General features: G+C 36.8%; 1 protein-coding gene across 3 annotated transcripts in view; it reads right to left on the reverse strand.

The window, feature by feature from the left end:
• The window catches only part of SUGCT (succinyl-CoA:glutarate-CoA transferase), a 316,585-nt gene that overhangs the window by 51,595 nt on the left and 242,243 nt on the right, over positions 1 to 22,747 (reverse strand). The window lies entirely within an intron of this gene.

Raw genomic sequence — 22,747 nt, forward strand, 5'->3', positions numbered from 1 at the left:
TCATCACAATTTTCAGATCCTTGTTATTAACTTCATCCAGAAAACAATGTGTGATACCAAAATTGTTAAGTAACAGAGAAAAAGATATTTATAAGAGCAACCTCACTGCTCTTGTTTATATAGTTCTGCACTAAAAGCCACTAAACAATATTTATAATTTCTTTACCTATTATTCTTCCATCCTTGTAATATTGTTACCTTAATCATATAATCAGAATTATTAAAAAAAAAGATAGGCACCCACTAGGCAATTATTTTCATATCCAATGTAACAAGTCTAGAATGTCTTGCCAAATGCATCAGGTATAGAAAATGAAACATGGGAAAAGCCTTTTAAGTGATCATCTATCTATTCACCTCGTACCATGAACAACACAGCAACCTTGACTATTAATGACAAGTCATGGTCTAATTAATCTTTAAAATTTCAAGTTAATAAGATGAGAATTTTCTTATGTAGTCTGCACCTTGTTCTGCATTTTTATTATTAGAAATTTTTCTCCTGATACATAATCTAAGTGTCTGACTACTAAACATCTTTATTCTTGTATTTTCTCCAAATGAACAGAGAAAACTAATCACTATCATCTTTATAACATTATTTTATGTACTTGAAGATTGTAATCACATCCTTCCCCAGTCTGTTCTTTTCTAGACTAAACAAAACTAATTCCTTTGACCATTCTTTCCAGGTCAATTTTTGTGAACCCTTTATCTGTGTAGAATAGCATGCTTAAAAAATTCCTATTCCTGAACAGGTGGTGTCAAAAGGTCAGGTCGGCTTTCTCTTAGCTTGTGGGATGAACCTATTTAGCTGACATTTAGAAATCCAGATATTTCCAATAATAGATGCTGGTGGAACAATGTCTCTTTACTGGTCTAATTGCTTGGCAGTATATCAAATCATTAGTTCTATTTCTATTTCAGAAGGTTAAAGGCAGTTTTAGTAGATATTCAAGTGAGACATCCAGAATTATTTTTCCAAATGACAGAATGAGAAAATATAATTGCTTTTTTAATTCATATTTAGAATCTTTCCACTAATGCCCCTAATCAAACACTATTGACAGTTTGGCCTCCTTTCTCCACAATTTATTTACATGAGCTTGCTTTATGCATTTAATTGATTATTTGGGACCTGAATGCAAGAAAATACACTTATTTGAACTTGAAATCCACAACACGTTGAGGTGAATAAGCAGTTCTCTAGATGGCAAGTTAAAGCATGTACCTAAAAGCATGTACCCAGTTGTTTAAAGAAAAGTATACAAATTGTCTAGCAGCTACTCAGGACTCCAGAAAAATCATGATTTTCTCTGTTCTGAGTCTCTAAATTCGTCTTCTCATATGACAGACCTAAATTTCTTTTGAAGTACTTTTTGCTTAGACTCAAATTCCAGATCCCTTTTCTTTACAGAATGAACTACAAAACCCCTGAAGTATCTTTGAGGATCACCCCTACTTCTTTTAAAAGTATTGCTTAAGATGCAGTCAAGCTTCCTTATTATTTTTATTATTAGTACAGTGTTGAATTTTCCTCTCAGATATATTTTTTACTCAAAACCCTGACATTTCTATTAATCTTAAAACACTGACATTTCTATTAATCTTATTTTCTACAGTAATTAAGCCTATATTGATATATTCAGTACCAACTTTTGTTTTGAAGAAAACAATCACCAAGAAATGACTGGTCAAGAACTGTGGATGTTTTTCCTACATCAGCAGCACTGTTTAAAATAACTGGGCAATTTCCCATTCCATTCATTGCACTATTAGGACTCTCAAAAACAATTTGAAAAAAAGCTTCACCAACTTCTCATGTGCATTCTTCAAAAACATGAAGGATTACTGCAACATTCACATCCTTTACCATCAAGGACAAGGAAAACCAGAGGAAAAGGTAAGAAACACAACTCAATGGTTTTCTCCTCCATTGTCTTGTATAGCTGAAATGGTCATGATATTTCTGATGTGGTAGAGCCCTCTACTGTGTCTGTATTCACCTGAACTCATAATAAGAAACTGATGAACCAAGAGAATGTAAAAGATGATGGCAATCAATAGATCAATTTTTTTTTTCCATATGGGTTATTTTGCAGGGTAGAAGTACTATATGGTCTATTACCACATGAGATTTTCTGAATCAAATAATGTTTGGGAGGCATTTTACAGTGAGATCACCATAAAGAAATCAGAAGCACAGTCTTCAGTCTTTCAGTAAAAATCTTTTCATATGTACCAGGAACAGTGTGGCCAGCAGCATGGTGAGGCTGTACCTTGAGTTCTACGTCCAGTTCTGGGCCCCTCAATTTAGGAAGGACATTGAGGTACTGGAATGAGTCTAGAAATGGACAGCAAGGCTGATAAAGGATCTGGAACATAAACCCTGTGAGAAGCAGCTGAGGGAGCTGGGGTTGTCAATCGTGGAGATAAGACCTATAACTACCTGAAAAGAGGATGCAGTCAGGTGAGTGTTGGCCTCTTCTCCCAGGCAGCCAGTGACAGGAGAAGAGGGAAGTCTCAAGCTGCTCCAGGAGAGATTTATGCTGGACATTAGGATGTATTTCTTCAAAGAAAGGGTGATCAGATATTGACATGGGCTGCCCAGGGAGGTGGTGGAGCCACTGCCCCTGGAGGTGTTTAAGGAAAGACTGACTCTGATATAGTTGACGTGATGGTCTTCAAACTTATGATCTCAGAGGTCTTTTTCAACCTAATTGATTGATTCTGTGACACCATTTTATTTTATTCCAAATACAGACATCACTTCTGATGATGCATGTAACTAACCACCCATAACAACATGGTTCCTCTTAAAACTGCCAGCAAAGTTTCAAATCTACCTATTTCAATTCTACCTAAGGTAAGCTTGCAAATCCCTATCAAAGGAGATACTGGCATCAGAAACATATCAAACCATGTAGCTCCCACCCCCCTCCTTCCCTGATTCAAATTTTAAAAGTTCTATGTAATGTGGAGCTATGCACTCAACATATGCATTTGTTCAGGTACTACTCTTTCACAGATTCATCTAGAGTTTAGTGAAAAGGATTTTAAGGGCCACAAAGGAAATGATGTAACCAATTTCCCCATATTTCTGTAGCCACAAGATAGCTGGCTGTTGGTAAATGAAATTACCACTCGTGCCTCCAAACCACAAAAAAGTAATAATAGTTTTCCCTGTACATGCTGAACAGAGAGCAACGGCCATAATCACCCCCTGAAAAAGTAACAGCACATGTGAAGAAAATGCCATCTTTGAATTGCATCCCACATACTGAAAGTACCCCTTTCCAAATAAAAACATGTCAAATCATTTGAAATTTGGAAGGGATATTAAATATATCCCCATCTGATGCCTGGTTCTGCTTGACTTTGGATTCCTAGAATGTTGTTGCACAACAGAATGGTTTGCATGTCAGCATGTTTCCCCTCCACTTTTTTTTCCAAAGCAGAAATCCCATTATATTCAAATTGTGTTGCAAAGTTTGTCCTTCATCACTAATAACTTTACTATTCTTCTTTCCAAACACAGTTTCTAATATGCAAGGGTCACTTAGAGAAGGTATTAGCTCTCTACTATATATATATATATCTAAGTATTGTATTAATTAATCACATGTATCTCCACTTTACCTATCTCTCATATTTGAAGCTTTTTACCATTTCATGAGACAGAACATAATTTAAAGAAAGGTTGCTTCTTAACAAATTTGTGAATTAATAAAATCTGGCTTTGTTGTTTCTGATTGCCTATGAATTTACCTCTTTTCTCCCATTGCCTTATTCTGACACTGTGAAGATGTATGTTAGAGTCTCTAAGGTCCCTAACACCCTGTCTGTGATACTATATGAATACACACAGGAAAATCACAGTTCATTGGAATGTCCCTGTTTTCTACTGCTGCTTTCTTCTAGGCCAGTGTCTTACAGACTGTCTCCCTCACCAAACTTGTTGGGTTTTTTGTGCATGTGAGGTGATGGCTTTGACAAAGTTCTTCTTTTGTCACATCCTTATAGCTATTTGCTACTATATGCTATAGGCAAAATTACTTTTTATTGACATCCCTGGGGATGGCCTTTTGAGGCCTGATGCATACATCTTTCTCCTGATCCATGCCACATTATTTAAATACTTTTTTCTGCTACATCTCTTGTTCTACTACAGAACACTTCACCTAGATTCCCTCTTGGTTGTCAGAATTTAATTTCCTTACTTTTTTATCTTTTGTCTAAAGAGCTTTTATATCCTCTAGACTAATCGCGGTTCTACAAACTAGCTACTGGCTCTTCAGTATTGAATTTAGGTTTTACAGTAGCCATTACTTTAATCAAAAATGGTGCATTCTGATACAGGAGTTAAGAGCTTCTTACCTGCATTCTGCTAAGTCACTTATATCCGGAATTCCATTTGCATATTCTAGAACTAAACATTTCAAAAGGCAATCACTGAGAGTGATGAGAAATTGCATCCCTTACACTCTATCCCAATGTTACCTTTGACCAGCTGAAGGCAGGTGAATTCACCCGTTATTACTACTTCATTAGGCTTAGAGGATTCTTTTATCTCCTCCAACATTTTGGACTCAATATCCGTTTCCTGATTAGAAGGCTCAACAGTATAGCCCTAATATAGCTCACCCAGCTCTATCACCTAATCTGTCCATCCTGTTCAGTTTATAGCAGGTATTACACTTTCCTATTGATTTTTGTCATTCCAATGTTCTTCACTAATGGCTGCTATGTCAAGATCCTTCTTCTTTGCCAAGACTTTCAAGTGACCTTTTTTATTCTTACTCAGCTCATGTTGGTATAGAGATATGTATAGGTTTTGTATACATTTGGGGAAACAGAGAGTTGGCCAGATCATTTTTTAGTTAACTCTAAAGTTTGTCACTGTATTACCTTTCCAGAATTTCTCCTCTTTCCATTTTCCTGCCCATTTGATTCTTGTCCTGTACACTTTTTTTATGACTGACATCAATGGTGTGAGCCCTCATACACCAGATTTTTCTCAACTCGTGCATGAGACCACACTGATTAATTTCTTGCACCAGCAATCTATTCTTACTACTGTTCTAGACAAGTCCTTCCACTGAGGTTCTTCTCTGCAAAGCTCTGTGTAAGTATCCCAATGGAGATTCTATTTGTCATCCATTAACTGAAATATCAATAATCTGAAATTATGAAACCTGCACATTAGACTAAAATTAGACCTCAGTTCAGAAGGGAGAATAAAGTTGGTGAAATTGGAAACATTTCCAGGATTATTTTAGTGGTTCATAATAGTGGAACAGAATATACCCACCACAGTGACCTCTTCTCAGGCACCCTATGAAAGTCTGTTCTTCACAGACTCACCTTCTTCCACCCTGAGAGTCTACTCAGAAAACTGTTTCTGGGTCCAATCTGAACAGACAATTACCATTTTTAGTAATTCAGTTTCCTAAATCATCTTTCAAATTTATAATCAAAGTAAGATATGATCCCGATACTGAGAATAGTTCTCATGTTAATATTTTGCTTTACCTAGGACCTTCTTCTACAAAATTAAAAATTACAAAGTCCTTAGTGCTAAATCAGCCACAGCATAGTGCACAAAAGAGACATTAAACAATCCAAAAGTATTAAACAATGGAAACCTATTCTGACAGAGCAGAAATACCTTTGCCACTTCTAATCATCAACACATACTTATTTTTGAGAAAAATTACTAAATTTAATTTATACCTCACAGTCTAAGTAAATATGAGACAGCTGCTAAATAAGTCTATATAAATCTCCTAAGTTTTCATCAGATATATTGAAAAGTAATGAGAGTAAAATAAGGTACTTTTATTCTAATAGCAGACCATATTACAGTAAAGAATCAGGTTTTTAACTCTTGTGGAGAAGGAAGTATTCCCAAGGAGTTTATTAGCATGTGATATGTTTAATATTTGTAACAAATAGCAAGGAGATTAAGAGAATAAAGGTTTATAACTTGGGCCAAAATGCACAAAAATGCATGGATACAAGTCTGTATTTAATCACATAAATTCTCTGATATTCAAGGCTGCAGACCTGACCCTGACTTCAAGGGGCTGTCCAGGTGCTTAAAAATCAGGTTCCTTCCCTCAGATCATCAAGAATAGTTCCCTGACAACTTCTTTCACCATCAGTCTGGAGACGTGGCAGAGGAAACAATCTGTCCTTATTTGTTAAATATACATATATTTTTCAGATGTTCTTTTTCCCTGAGAACTGATGTGATTGTAAAACCATACTTTTGGTGGGTTTGAATGTGTAAATTCACAGAAATATTTTAGCAGAGATGGTTGGCTGTACTGCTATTTGGATGTAAGACCTGGCTCATGCTGGTAGGAAGATGGGGTGTGGCTATATTCGAAGCACTGGCTCTGCAATCAAAGAGTCAGTGTCCAGCTGCAGCATAGCTTTCCTAACACTGATAACTCCACTCTGATCACCTGCTGCTACAGAAACAGATTGATTTTATTCTTGCAACAGTCTGAAATACTGACTGTTTTTTTCCTCGTTTCAATCAGAATTGTCAGTAATTTTCTGCTAGTAATGGTGTTAAAAATTACTGGATTTTGATAATATTTTTTCTACTTTGGATTATTACAAATACTATATTCAGCCTTTAAATGTTATGCTTGTAGTTTCTTTTAAGAAAAAGCATGGAAAAACCTAATTACATTTACTTTTTAAAGATGTAAGTGAATGTAAAAATTAAGAAGAGTATCCCAGACTGTGCACAGATTATATAATTTTGGTGTCCAGAATGTCACATGAAAGGCTTTATTTTATTTTATTTCATTGTGATTTACCTCTTATATCAAACAACAACAAAATAAGTTTCCAGATGTTTTCTTTTGTGGAAATTGACTTGTTAACAAAATGCAAGTGTATTGCATTTTGTATAACTTATTACACTGATAATAAGCTAGGACTGCCACACCTTCAAGCACTGTGTGCCATAAGTGGGAGATTGGTGGGGTAAAAATACCATGAACCTTCCCACTGCCATTGTTTTCATAACAACTCTGTGGATGTTTGTTACATTCATCAGGGATCATTTACAGACCTGCCTACGGAGCTGGAGATGATGAAGAGAAAATTCTGATAGGGTTTTGGATAACTGAGATTTCTCAGAAGTCACTTTTTGCCATGTGGTATTGAAATAAGTCACATGCAGATGCAACTCTGGATTGAAAAATGACTGAGGTATTTGTCCACCATGTAAAGGAATTGCTATTTCAAAATGGACAAGACTCAAAAATTCACAAATTTAATATCAAGCTAATAGTGAGCATACGAACCATTAAACAACAGCATTGCAACATGATGCTAAAATTATCACTTGATTTCTGATGGTCTTTGGGAGTCTCACTTGTTTTGCCAAATACAACGTACATAATCAGTATATATTATCTGACCTTGCACACCACACTGAGTTCCCAAGAGCCTTCTTTTAAGTCTCCACCCATCTTTCACCTGCCATGTAAGTGTCATGGTTTATTTATACATCATTGTTTCATTAGTCCTGGTCTGTCAGCTCAGAGTACTTAACCTTTCCCGGGACTGCAAAACTTGCTCATCCTCAGAGGAATGCCAATTAACAGTGGCACCTGCTTAGTATTGTAAAGGACATCCAGATGAGACCATCTCTCTGCACTTCCTCAGTCCACTGCAGGCAGAGATTCACCACACCTCCCATAAGTGGTTTATTCCTGCATAATCTTGCACTGACTTTCATAGCCCTTTAGAAAAGGAGCTGTGACTGTGGTTTAAAACACAGCATTTTAAATTAAGTCAAAGGAATTCTGTATAGCAACATGTGCAGACAACCCTGGTAAACTGTATAGATGCTGTTGAGTGTTACTAGATGTCCTGGGCAGTCAAAGGAACTTTCATCAACAGAAACTCTGGCACATAGAGATTTTTCCTGATTTATACTCTATCTCATTAACATTAGCCTTTGTAAGAAACCCACTTAAGATAGAGAAGTCTTAACCATGCCTACACCACAGAATTGGGATTCAAGAATGGATGTAAGTGCAAGAGTGTATATGGAGAAGGTGAAGACTAAGTTCCCACTTTGTATCAGTATCTTCAACTCCTTTCCAGCACTTAACAAAGCATGGTTTTGAAAATACTGCATTTCACAGTTATTTCATCATTGATGTGCGTTTTATGCTCTGTAAGAATTTAATGTAAAAAGCAAGTGGTATGTGAATACTACATATGTGACTGTGAGCAAAAATACTTTTAAATATGATGCTTCCAATGAACTTTGCTGTACAAGTTGCTAGAGAAGCTGTGACCAAGATGGAAATGGAAAAAAGGAAAATACAAAGGACAGATTTTTCCACTTAAATTCTTACACAAATTTTCACAGACACCAAACAGTTCACCAGAGTGTCTTAGGGATGGGTTTTTATCCCATACTCATTTCTTGTTTTGTTTTTGTTTTGTGTCTCGGATGGTCACTGCCCACCCCCAAGCCTAGCTCTGGGAGTTTTGCAATGGGCAAGAGCCAGTTTGAGACTTCCTGTGAGAAGTGGGGGGGCGAGATGCGGCTGCTTCCTCCCAGTGAGGTGAGTCCTCTCCACGGCCACATGGTTGGACATCTCTGACAACAGATACTTGTTGCCGTGTGGATTTTCGCCTGTTTTTTATGTTCTTTTCCTTCAGCACTATGACTGGAGCTTACTGGCTAGCTTCTCTGGTGCTTGGGAGGCCAGAGCCAGTGCTGCTGCGCTGGGACCCATGAGCGCCCCACTGTCCACCAGCGACTGCCCCCTCTGCACAGCCCGAGCTGGGGATCAGCCATCGTTGGTGAGCTACCCAGGGGAGCCATTCCCTGCTCAGCCCTGCTGTTCTCTGCTGCTGATTCAGGACTTCTAGCTACACTGTAACCCAACAACCAGCCACCCTGAAGCTTCTGGCAGGGCCCAGAGTTTTCTGACACACTTTGTTTGTCAAACCAGATGTGCCCACCTCTGCTATTCCACCTTGCTGCTCCCAAGGTTTCCCCCTGCAGTCCGTTCAGGTTGCCGAGAGGCACTGAGACTGGCTTCCCCCATAGGTTTGCAAAGGAAAGCCCCTTCTCTCTTTCTCTCTTCAGCTCACCCCTCGGAGGGATGGCTGGGCTCACACCACAGCGCCCCCTGCAGCCTCGGGGGACTCATCGCACCTGCCCTGCCCGGCCGGGAGCCAACAGCGCCCCTGCCAGCTGTGACCGTAACTGCACCAAAGGGGAAAGTGCCACAGCCGGGAGAAGGCTGTTACTGGGTTCTGTTCCTGTTTGTTCTTGCTGCCGTTGTTGGGTTTTTGCCTTGTTATCCATATACATACTAGTAAAGAACTATTCCTTTTCCCATATCTCTGCCTGAAAGGCTGTTAGTTTCAAAGTTATAATAATTCAAAGGAAAGAGGGTCATATTTTCCATTCCAAGGGAGATTCCTGCCTTCCTTGGCTGACACCTGTCTTTCACTCCAAGATAGTGGATAAATTCATATCTTCAAACTTTGAAGTTATATTCAACTTTGTCTCTTCAGCTTTGTGTTAAGGATTTCTTCTCTACCTGTTGCATAATACTACTTAAGGCAATACTAGCATGTGATAGCAATTAAGTGTCACAGACAGTAATGATGGAAGAGCATTTTTCCTAAACATGCAAATGTAAGCAGATGAGCAATGTAATTGAAAAAGCATTTTTTACATTCTTAACTATTTCAGAGCCTGCACAATACCATCAATTACAACACTTCACTCAGTATGTGAGTTTAGTTGAAGCAGGTTGTGCAACCAGAAGAACTCCCTCATGTGCAACCAGAACTCTCTCATTCTGAAAATTTGCTTTGTATAAGACCTTTATTCTATCGAATGCTATTCAAGGAGATAATTAAAATGACAGGCAATCAAACTATAAAAATGAAGAGAGGGGTGACATCTAATAAAATGAAATAAAAATATTTTAATAAAAGGAATTGTCTTCAGCTTGTAGCTGATTTGTGAGAGTAGGTCCAACTTTAGTTCGATTTAAGTACAATACAAAAGCTTCAAAATTTCATTTTTTGACTGTTCTGATTAAAATGCTACTGCCTTATCATACAGTATGTATTTCCTACAAATGGTAAATTTATTTAATTAACTCCAGTCCTGCAAAAGGACTCATCTTCCAGAACTACTGTTGGACAATAAATGTCTTCAAAACCATACTATTGCATGCACATCACAAGAAGTTTGTGCAGATAATACCGCTTGAGTATCAAAGCAAGTGTCTTCTATACTTTTCAGGAAAAAACTTCATTAAATAATTCTGTTGCAACAAAATTAAATTCAATTTTGCTGGTAAATGAAACCATTCCATTACCATCATCATCTGAGATATTCTGAAGTTATTGTCATTTTTCCAGTTGATCACCTACTGTTCAAGAAGACTGTTGGGAGAGATTAACTTTAAAAAATGCTTAGTGTTTCAGATCAAAACAGAAAGTACTGTACTGTTTGATATGTTAAGCTAGCTTGAAAACAAAATTGAACAACAAATCAAGTGTTACATACCTTTAAGTCATATATTTTAAGAGAACATCACAGGATACTTTTAAAAATGGAAGGCATTATTTCTTTGTATCTCATTTATATGTATGTAAATGTTACATACAGTGGAGTGAATAAAACTAGAGTTTATTTTTGTTGTAATTAATTGTTCCAAACACCTGTTTGCTCAAGTATTTAATTAATCTGAAGTGTTCTTTCCCCATTACTCTGCTTATCTGATGTCAACCAAATGCAGAGCTTGAAAGAGATATTTAAAAGGCAGGTGATATAAGGCCTTTTTTTTCCTTAACTGAGGAACATGAATGTTGACATAAAAATAATAACCGATGTAGGATACAAGTCCCAAGCCTAGAAGAATCTAATAACTGTTAGAAGTGTTTCTTAAATATTGTGAGTTCCAATTTTGCAGTATTTGGGTTTTATGCCAACCAGAAAACAAAGCAGCAAACAAAGAATGCGGATCAGAAGTCACAAAAATTGACTTACAATAAAGGGAAGATCAAAGGAGGTGACTACTTCTGTGCTAAATAAGAGCCATACAACCAGTAAGATGAATAGAATAGAATAGAATAGAATAGAATAGAATAGAATAGAATAGAATAGAATAGAATAGAATAGAATAGAATAGAATAGAATAGAATAGACGGAAGAGACCTGCAATGATCATCATATCCCACTGCCTGAGCATTTCAGGGTTGACCAAAGTTAAAGCATGGTTTTAGAAGCCCTGTCCAAATGCCTTTTCAGCACTGACATGGGCTGGGCATGATCAGGGGGAGGCATCAACCACCTCTCCAAGAAGCCTATTCCAGGTTTTGGCCACGATCTGGGTCATGTAATGTTTCTTCGTATAAAGTCCAAATCTGCCCTAATGGATGAAACTTTGAGCCATTCCCCACATCGTGGCAGTGAGAGACTGAGAAGAGCTTAGCACCCCCCCTCTCCCCTTCCTCAGGAAGCTGTAGGGAGCAGTGAGGTCACCCCTCAGCTTCCTCTCTCCAAACCAGACAAGCCCAGTGCCCTCAGCAGCTCCTCAGAGGACATTCCTAGCAGCATCAGTGCCCTTCTCTTGATGTATTAGAGTCACATAAGAAATATTTAAACATTTTAAAATATTATTAAAATATTTAAGCAGTAGTAACAGTAAATGGAGATAAGGAACAACAAGTTAGGGAGAACTGCTGGTATGTAAAACCACAACATTTAAATAGGAAAAACTATTTTAATTTTCTGCTGCTAAGATCTACCTGTCTTTTTAGATGGACAGAAATTCTAAGGCTAAAACTAAGTAAAAAATAGAAGATGCACTATATAAAATGACCTTGTCTTATCACAGTACAGAAGGATTTTTCAGTGGTGTGATCCACCTCTAGTATCTAGGTTCTGAGATCATGTAAAAGCCCAATATCATAGCATTTCCCTTGAGGACACAGTCATGTCAGAGACCTACTGTACATTCATTCCCATAAAACTTATAGCATAATTTCTTCATAAAAACCTATAAACTGGATTCCTTTAGACAGACTTTTCTTTTTTCTATGGAAAAAATAATCTGTATACCTGCAAACATTTTCTCACTCATTTATTACACCATTTAGTTTACATAAACAGAAGAAAAAAATTATTTCAACAAGATCCTTTACTTTGATTGCATATATGAAGAAATATTCTTTTGGAAAAACTAAAAGTTCTGGGGTTTTTTTCATGCATTCCTTAGTCTCCTGAATACAGCTGGCAGTATTCAACAGAAAGACGGTTTTTGAAAGATGATTATTGTTGACCTGACTCAGCCCATCCTCCAATTACAGAAACCCAGAAATTACCAAAACACAGTTGCCATGTAAAATTAATTGACAGTTACTACTGATATGGACTGCAATGGAATATGTAACCTGGTGAAATAGCAAAGATAGTCAAAGGAAGGATTTCTCATTAAAAAAATGAACTTGTATTTGTGGGATTTCTTCTCTGCCATGCATGTATAGGATGATTTGGAAATGAACCATATGACCCATATTCACTTCACTTACCATTAAACACTTGAGAGAGGATTGCTAGATGGTAAACACATTTCCCTCATATATGCAACAGAGAAAGACACATCCAGAGGGTGATTATGGCTTTGATAATTGACTACAATTTTCATTACTATAATTATGACATTACTCTGCTAATGATGGAGTGATCTTACAATTAGAATATAACTACCTCAAAAATCTCACATAAATGCTTGGTTTAGTACTGAGATGTATCCAGGACTGTGTTTATCAATTCCTCATGTGCAAAATGTGGAAAATAATATTTCCACAATTTTTCAGAAGAATAAAAGGCACATGGGACACCAAAAGACACAGACAAGATACTGTGTTGGGCTGGTTTCAGTTCACTGGACATTAGTCATCTGCCTTCTGATTTACAGCAGCAGAGGTGAGACAGGCCACCAAAATGAATTTTCACTATATTATAAAATCCTCAGTGTTTCTGGGATTCACTGGCACTGCTTTCCATGTATCCATTGACACAGATGTTCCTTATCAGTTGTTTCCTTTTTTATATATAATAGAATATTCACAGGCTTAGAGTCAATACTCTGTGGGTTGAAGGAAAAAGCAGAAATGTGTTCAGAAAATGTGCCCTGAATAAGTGGAAAGTGTCTAATGTGTTAAAGGGCAGTTCAGATGTGTGCACAACCCAGTTTTCCCTTTCAGCACTGACAAATGCTCAATCTTCATTCAAGCTCTACTTACAGGCAGTTGGCAGTTGGGACCTGCCTGCATTCTCCCTTAATCCATCAACACATACTTGAAGCGAAAAGAGGTACTCCATCTCCAGAAAAAAAATGGAGTTTTTCAAGTAGGCCTCATGGAGATATGGCTTACTTATTTGTCTTGCATAAACATGTCACTCAGGAAGACACCAAAGAAAACAGAGCTGTCATAAATCTGATGCTTGCTTTTTTGTTGGCATTATTATTGCTCAGCTATTCAAGGTGACGAAGCCTTGGTGAACTTGATGAAGCTAAATCATGCTAAGCTAGAACCACTTTAAAATTTAAGAAACATTGTACCAACATAAAAAATTATTTAGAAATGTTCCATGTATGTAACTGACACTCAAATGTAGCTTCAAGATACTTATCTTATATTTACCTTTTATTTGATTACTAAATTGTAGGTGTTTCATTTTGATTGCAGTCTTTTGGGGGGAAAAAAGTTAGAATCCAGCCTGCTTTCTCTGAGTTAGCTCCACAATGTGAACCACACCATAGTAAATGGAGATTTCCTTTATAGACTTAAAATGCTTAATTCCTACTGTAACTGGGAATAATTTTACAAGATATATGTTACTGGTGATCTTTACAAGGAGTTGTGTAAGATTACCTGTGGCTGTTTGTGGATTAGCTAGCAAGAAAGCAGATTCTGCTTCCACTGATGCAAACAAGAGTTATGGCAAAACCCAAAACATGTTGGTAGACTGTTCAGTCAGTTTTGCATTTTAGCCTGTTAATGACAATGCTCTCAGGCAGGTGGTGTGACTCTTGGGGTGCTGTGTGCAGAGCCGAGACTTGGAGGTCGACAATCCTTGTGGGTCCCTTCCAATTCAAGATATTCTATGATTCTAACTAAGCTGGCACTCTCTGAGGGACAGAACAAGGATCTAGAAGAAGGACAGACATCCCCATAACTTCTGATTATGCTTCTGCCTTCTGATAATTTTATGTGCTAACATGATACGGTCATGAAGAAAGTCTGTGGTTGTTCAGGAAATGTTTTCCTCTTAGAGGAGAAGTGTCTAAATAATAAATCAGGGGGGAAATAATCTGAAATTACTTGACTAATAAGCAATGAATACATTATATCTAAATGTGTTGACATTCTATAAGAAAAAGCCCAAAATGAAGTCTTCTTGCCCAAGATCAATTGCAATAAAATAAGTATTTATCAAATCACAGTGCTTTGCCTATTTGCTTCGCTCCTGAAGTTTATTTCACTGTGGAGAATGAAAGTCCTAATTTTGGAAACTTCTGAATAGACGATGTAGATACATGCTTTTTAGCACTTTCCATTGCCATACACACATGACAATTTGACTGCAATTCAACTTCTTTAGGAAGCACAGTACTTGTGCTAATGTGGCCTCATTAATAAGAGCCAGAATTGACTTTGTTATCTCAATTTCATCAATACTTGCAAGGTTTTCTAAAGCACTGAAGACAGATTTGAAAGGAGGGACTAGGAAAGGAGTAAAAAATGAAGCAGGCACATGGTTTTCATTTGGAGCAGAGGGAGACTGTTATGAAATTTACTTGACTGCTGCAGGCAATATTGGAGGATTAAATGGAAACTGGCTGAACCTTAGCTTCCAGTTTATAAAGAGCATTCACTCTATAAAGTTTCCTTATAACACCTTTTTACATAATGAGCTTTAACTAAATTCTGTCAGCACAGAAAGTGGTTCATGTGGTTTAAAAGATGTGTCTTACTTAAGGAATTCAGAAGATTTTTCCTTTCAAAGGCAGAGAGGAGCTTTAAAGGATGGATTGACTTTTGAAGTGGTAGAAGATGTTGTACCTATCCCATTTCTCATGTTTTCAACTACAGACTTGAAAAAAACCTATGGCAGGATGTTGATCTTGCCAGTTGCAATTATCTTTCATCTGATTATTCCTATGCTATTTTCCGTAACTCTCAGTCCCTTAAGAAAGTGTGACTTTTCCTGATAGCTTTATAATTGCTACAAAAAACAGGAAGGACGAAATATATAAATTTATGCCATTTATATTTAATTTTCTTCGTTTTAAAGATTTTCCTTTACTTCTGTTCTGGGCTCAGAAAAAAATTATCAATAATGGTCATTTCCAACATCTACTTTACTCATCAAGGTAGCTGCCCCTCCTTTTCTTTCTGCTTTCTTGACCTTCAAGAACTTCCAGCAACCTCAATCCAGCAAAAGTACTAGTTATGAGGAAAACAACACAAGAAGCATCAGGACCTATCTGCCTTGCAAAAATCAAGTATTCATTTGAACTTTTCAAAGGGTTTTCTTGTAAGCACTATTCATATGAAGTTCTTTATAAAGTTTCAGGACTTAATGTCATTTGATTGAGAAATCTATTAATGTCTTTAGAAAAGCAAGGAAAGGCAATATAAATGTAAAATGAAGACAAATGAATAATTTGATTTGTATTTAGTCAATACATATGTCATAATGCAGCAGAAGTTAAAACTCTATTTGAACAAATTGCCCAATGCAAACAGGTGATAAGTGAAGATGGCATCAGCCAAAGAACATGATACTGACACATGTATTAATCTGTTTATTTGTAATTTTGCAGCCAGAATTATCCCCTTGAAGTCCATACACAATGAAAAAAAAATTTGGCATACTAACTCAAAGGGGAAAGAATCAATTTTACAAGTGTAATATAAAATGTGATATTTATACTGTTTTCCAGTTGTAATCAGCACTGTCTGATGTGCAAGTAATTTGTTGAATGCCAAAGACATTCATGTCTGGCTAACAGTTGTTGGCTGATTTTGCTGAAAGCTGTGTGTCAGAACAGGAATCTGTTTGTGGTAAAATGGTTCGTGCAAGAAGGTAGGCAGCCTGCTTCCACATACTGAGCTAATGATGCCTCTTCACAGCAGCCACATTTTCCATTTTGGAGCCTTGCTCTAAGTCATCCTGAAGTCTCCACTGAGAGAGCATGGGGGAAAGAGAGTATATCCTCTCCTCAAAGCCTCAGTTCCCAAATTCATTTATTTACCAAAATGAAAACAAGATGAAAATAGCTCTATCAGCTAAATTACTAATTGTTTATTTTAAGCAAACTAATAGCCATACTTTATCTTTCTTTCCCAAAGATCTCAGTACTCTTTGCACTAGATAAACAAGCCTCAGATGGTGTTAAGTATTACCTTTTCCAAATATTCTATTGGCTTATCAAGAGATGGTGAAAGGAAGGGATATGAAACAGAAGAATGTGCTGCCATGTGTGCTGCTTTACAGAAACCCTGAAAGAGAGCTATAGCACTACAGCACTAGCTGAATCACAGCTCCTCCTGGCAGCCCTTTAAATGAGGTGGGGGTCAGCATGCAGTATGGAAAAACTCAGCAAAGATGAGCCTGACCACTTCGCAGCTCAACTCCACCTGCTGAAATTGAAAGAGAAGCACCAACAACAAACCCACTAATGCTTTTGTCTACCCCTTTTTCCTGAGGGCCAACCTGGACCAGTGATGAAGGGAACACTAATATATTCATCCTGGCAGGCGAGGTGCTTTATTCCCTTCAAGAATGTCCCTGGAGCATAGTGCAATGTAGCCCTGAACTCCATGCCAGAGGCCACACAGGAATTACATGGCACAGGCTGGGAACAATCCTCGGCTTCCCAGTAGAGACCTAACTCTCGATCATAAGGCTATACTTTCTTTTTCCTCAAGACTTTATTTTCAACAATGTAATAGATTCTAAACCCCTCATAACCCCATTAAATTTCTGCATGCCGGTCCCTTGCCCATCATCAGCAGACCGCCCTGCAGGCCTGAAACCACTTCCGATGGCAATTTTTCAAGCCACGCTAATCAAAATGAAATATCTTTCTATTAATTATCCCTCTACAACCTGCATTCCAATCCCACTCCATAATTGACAATTACTTGCCCATTCTTCCTCACAAAGCCTGAAGTAAATTGGATAATTTTAGCATTTGTTTTATTTTGACTGTTCCTAAATTTAACGTGGGAAACTCTTTGCACTGACTCCCCCTTCCTGTTTTGGTAAAACAAGTTAGTTAGACCAATGTCTTCATAATTAAATTTTCAACAACACATCATGAAGGGCTTTGCCTCAGCTCTTTATTGATCTCATTATTACAAAAAGCATGTGGTTATAGCTATATCTGGCACTTTATCCTTTTTCTTGTGACTTTAGGAGGTACTAAACAACATATTCAAAATATCATATTTAATATAAAAAATACATATTAAGACTTCTGCTCCAATTTCTTCCAGACCAACATGTTGCAAAGTATTTCCCGGTTCATATTAAACACACATGAGAACATTTGCACTTACGGTTAGGAATCAGTTCTTGACCTTCTAAACTTGTATTGTTCCCTGATGAACGCTCTGGTTCTAATTCCCTAAAAGGCCATGACCTGGTGTGTACCCAAGGTCAATTAAAATTAAGCCCTTAAAGCTTTTTCATATGAATTCTAATATGTTTTCTAAGAATTATAGTCTCAGACTTAAACCTCTGCTGTTTAAGATTTTTTCCAATATGAGTTTCTGATTGCTGTGAGCAGCTGAGTGTACTGTATTTTCTACCATTATTTCCCTGCACAAAGCAGTCTTTATGGTTTATCACCTTCCTCTTCATCACTGTTTCTTGGAATCAGAAGAATGAGAAGCAGTAAAAGTCTGGTCAGCCATCAAGGCGATTCTCTTACTTAGGCCCACCTATTTCTTACAGAGCTGTTCATGCTGAAGTTTTCCAGTCTCATTTGAATCTCCTATGGTTTCATTTGCAAGGTAATGATTGATATTCAGAAGCTCTTCTCTTGCTCTTCAGTCTACATTCTCCCATTAAAACCCCTTCTTCATCATCCTTGACTTGACCATGTCCCATCTCACTTAGGCTGCTAGTTCTCAATGAGTTTTGCTGTACTGTGTAACACCCCTATTCATGCAACCCAAGATGACAGAATGGGAGAAAGTAAGACAAAGAAAAGACACAAGAGGAAAATTATGAAACATAAAAGACAAATAAGGCACTAGAAAGCTCCTAGCTGGGTGACTTCAGATGATATCAAGAAAGAGAAAACCCCTACACCAACAATCAGAACTCAGATTTCAGACAAGAATTAGCAAACATAGCTGAGAGGGGACTGCCAGAACTGGCATACATAAATAACCCAGTTGGGATTAATCACCAACAACCCAGTCGGGATTAATCTCCTATAGGGGATTAGAAAGGAAAATAGCCAGAGGACTGTGGCAATGGGTTGTGAGCCTTGAAGAAAGGGAACTCGAGACAAGTGCTGCAAAAGGAGGGTACGTAAGGTAGAGCTAACAGAGAGAGGAAGCAATAGCTCGGATAATTGATGTCTAATAGCAGGACTCTGGCATGATAAAAAATTTTCAGTGAGCACACACGTGAAACAGTTAGCCATGTAAAGCTTAATTGGCAATGCTATCAATCCCATTTGAGAATTTAGGAAACTGGAACAAAAGAGATTTCTATTATTCTAGTGAGATTAAAAGGCAGAAACACTGCCTTTGATTACTAGGTGCTCTTAGAATAACAATGTAGAACATGGAATGGTAATTATTACATGCTGCAGGAATTGGAAAGACAGGCAATATCTTTTATTAGCTCAACTGATATAGCTAGAACACAAAATCTCAGAAGCACACAAGCCTTTTTCTAGTATTTTTTAATTACTAGCTCTATTTAATTGGTTTATGAATATTTTAGTACAAAGTTCTTTCTAGTGTTACAGCTATTATTTTATAAATGGCATGTAAGTTGATAAAAGTGTTATTTGACTGATCCTCTTTGTAGATTTTAATTCACATTGTAGCTAAATCTTAAGTCACTAGCCTGACATAGTTTTAAACAAACTTTTCTAGTTCTATATGGAATTTTCAGCTCACTTAAAATTTCCAAAATACAGTTTTTGACTTCAGCTTCTCCTGAACTAGCTAATCATCCAGAAAAGCAGCCAGAAGAGTTTTTCACAAAGTGAAATTAAGAGAATAAAGAACATAAGCAGGAACATGCTGTATTTATCAGTGTAAATACCATATTTTACTTGTAGTGCACTAAAGTATCAGGGATTTATTAAACTAGTGATTTAATAAGCTAGTTCCTTAAATACTAAGTTTTATTAAATTATTTTTTTAATCTGTAAATTAATAACATGGGAATAATCATAATCTTACTGTAGTATCACACTGCAAGTTTGTTGCAAGTCAGGAAGGCAATAACAATCCTGATATTCAGGAATGTCTGTACATACTCAGCTGGCATGCAGGTGTTCAGCTAATAAAACAGAAATAAAAATTAGACAGTTAGGCAGAAAGTTACCAGATGTTTCTAAGACATAATTAGGAGAACAAAGGAGAGAGATGGACTGATATCGGTAAAAAGAAACACCCATCATCTTCGCTTGCCTGGTTTTTTGAAGGTTTACATGGCAAGAATTCCTCCTTACATTTAAAAACCAAAAGACTGTATTTGCACTATATTGTATACTATTTTAGGGAAAAGAATGTAGGACACCCATATAAAACGTATAAAACTAAAAGTAGAACTGCAGCATTATAAGGCAAGTAATTTTAAAAATGGGCAATTAAGATGGAGAAAAGTTAATGGTTCAGTTTGAAATGTGCTAAGTAATGAGGACCAGTTGCTTTAAATATTCAGCCATGGTAACCGCAAGAACAGTAGTGATTAACACAAATTTTCTTGGTAAATTGGAAATAAAAGTTTAATAAAACATAGGGTTGAAATCTGATCTAATTTCTACTCACACAGCACTAGAATAACTTGACATCCCTGAAAAAAATGTACAGCTACACATTCCTAAGTCCCAAAATTCTTCTCCAAGTACAATTTGCAAGAACATACAGTTTTTATGCAGTAGCTTTACCAAGAAGCTCTTAAAAGTTTTTAACTATGCCCCCCCCAAGCATGTCTGTTGTTTCAATAACCCTGCCTTTATCAGTCCCATCAAAGCTGCTGTCCAGCATGAGGTTGATAGGAGCTATAATGAAGTGATGCTGCTGTGGATTTCCTTATAGCTCAAGACTTTCCACTACTAGGCAGGTGACTGCAATTTCCATCACATCAGGACAATTACTTTTAAGAACGGAAGGAACCTTCAACCTCCCTCCTTTTCCTCTACCCCTCCCAGCTGAGGCTGCATATCACAATCCACAAACTTAAATACTTTGCTTGTGATAACCAGTACTACAGGAAATTGAACTGCAAGACAGAAAAGTATTTTTTAAAGGAAATTCTCTTTGTAAACCAAAGGCTGGGAAACAGATAATGGAAAATACTGTGAATAAGCTTTTTGATTTTACCTTTTGAACAGATGACACTATGGGTTAAAAAATAAATAAAACAGGTTTTCAGAAACAATCCTTAGAGCACACACAAAAAATCATGGTTTCATTTTAGTACCAGAAGAGGTTGAGAAACATATTTTAATTTGTGCACAACTGCTAATCTCCAGAACACCACAAGGTTTTAATTCTTATGACAAATCTTAAACATACAGAAGATTCCTATTTTATATTGTCAACTCCCTAAGCAAAAAGTTGAAACTGCAAATCCACAACTGAAATAATTTCCTTCATGAAACAGAAAATGAAGTTGAGCTGTAAAGGCACAGCGTGCGCTGGCAATTTATATAAGACACAAATGGGACGAGGCTACTGTGACAAGGGTCTTGAGCTATTTATTTTTCAGCATCAGTCTCATTACATGGTTATGGCAATGGAGCGATGCTAACAGCTCGCTGTTCAGGCAGCAGGCCAAAAAAACTTAATGTTACAACATACAATATAGCCGTCTTAGCCAATTACATAGAGCAAAAGCATACTGACAAACTTGTGCCAGGCACAAAAGGGTTAAAACTATCAGATGTAACTATTATCATAGCTCCTTTTTTCTTTGACTTTTTGAACCATATCATGACTTTAAAGATTATAATGATATCTATTCAACAATAGTAAGAACAAGTATGGTGTCATTCATCTGCTCTGTTCTCATATTTGTTCTAAAGAAAAGGAATTACAACTGTTTACATTAGTGTAAGTGATACACAAATAGCAATGGAGCATTGCAAGATATGAAAATTACTGCATTGTGATATTGCACAAGCATATACAGCTTCAATAAACTGTTGTCATTATCTGACTCTACATCATTTATTTATACTGTATTTTCTTTAAAGGCTAAATACAATACCTAAATTGCAGAGCACAGTAACCTGGCAAAAAAAAAAAAAAAAGATAATAGCCTCAAAATCTGTCTACATCAATGATTTTTTTTTTGAAAGTCAACCTACAGCACAGTTATCTGACACTAGGTTATCACTGAAGCAGCGATAGAATCACTCCTACCTCAGCTGATGACAGCACGTATCTCCACACATCCTACAGAAATACTTGCAGAATAAATTACTCTCACATTGCAGACTTACATAGAATAGTGAGAGGAGTTATCCCACTTCGAACAGCAAAGAGGAGCTGCTAATTTTAAGCTAAAATGTGGTAGTAACCTAAGGCCAAAGTGAAGGAGCAGAAAGTATCTACCTCATATCTGGCAAAAGTACTGGTCTCCAGTTAATTACCAATGATGTCAATGAAGTTCAGGAAAACAGGCCATACTAACAAACTGTAAGCTGTCACAGTACAGTAAGCTGTCCCAACAGAGGTGCTAGGTTCCTGAGAAGAATGCTTCCTTGAGATGGGCTTTATTCCTTCTGGAAGCAAGTTCTCACCAAAAAAGTTTGTCTCATTTATTTGGCTGCTACAACATGTTGTATGCAAACAGGGCCCTTTCACCAAGTACTCACTGCATCTTAGACTCTAAATTATTGACTTTGAAGAATGGCTAAATACATGGGGCTTAAAAGAAAATATTAACTCTCTTTCCCTTTGATGTACAGTGAGAATACTGGTAGACATTACTCGAAAATACTATTTTCAATAGTTAACTGCTATGTTTGAATCATTCTTTGCAATCTGATTTAGTTCAGTATTTTATTAAAAGTTCTTGGAGAATATTTTCAAATATTACTTAGAGAGCTGAGATGTCCAAAATGAGGTGCCATAAAGGGGAGCATATTCCAGAAAGACTTTCCTTAGCATTTTCTTAATATTTTTAACAAGAGTAAGATACATGATCATACTTTCATTTCTTTCTTTTTCCAAAGCATTATTTTTATTTATTGAGAGTGTTAATTCCTTTAAACTTATGATACAATTTAGCAGGATGAAATTATAGAAGAAAACATAAACATAAATGTAACTCACAGCATCTGGTTCTGAAGTAAGCAAGTTCAGCCATTTTTAAAGGGAAAAACATTAAACAAATACTATCATCTAAAATGATGGTCTTCAACACTATTTTTAGGACAGACAAGGTTTATTTTTCCAG

Source organism: Molothrus aeneus, chromosome 1 (genome assembly GCF_037042795.1).
Source record: "Molothrus aeneus isolate 106 chromosome 1, BPBGC_Maene_1.0, whole genome shotgun sequence".
NCBI lineage: Eukaryota > Metazoa > Chordata > Aves > Passeriformes > Icteridae > Molothrus > Molothrus aeneus.